The sequence below is a fragment of the Myotis davidii genome, unplaced genomic scaffold (genome assembly GCF_000327345.1).
Source record: "Myotis davidii unplaced genomic scaffold, ASM32734v1 scaffold453, whole genome shotgun sequence".
In the NCBI taxonomy this organism is placed as follows: domain Eukaryota; kingdom Metazoa; phylum Chordata; class Mammalia; order Chiroptera; family Vespertilionidae; genus Myotis; species Myotis davidii.
The window spans coordinates 2,256,157-2,256,380 of NW_006285234.1; positions in this window are offsets into that span (position 1 = coordinate 2,256,157).

Genomic DNA, 224 nt, shown 5'->3' on the forward strand with positions numbered 1-224 from the left:
GTGACTCCGCAGCCGCTTCCGCCTTCCGCCTCGAGGCCCCGCCCCTCTCCAGCCACGCCCCCTCGCGCAGCCCATCGTGGGTTGGCCACGCCCCCGAGGCCCCGCCTCCTCCTCTCACTCTCCGGCCTTCCACCTCTTCCCCCCATGGCCTGAGTCCGGTTTGAGACCAGCTGGGCGGGGTGGGTATCCTTTGCCCTTAGCTTCCCGCAGGTGGTGGGCTTGGG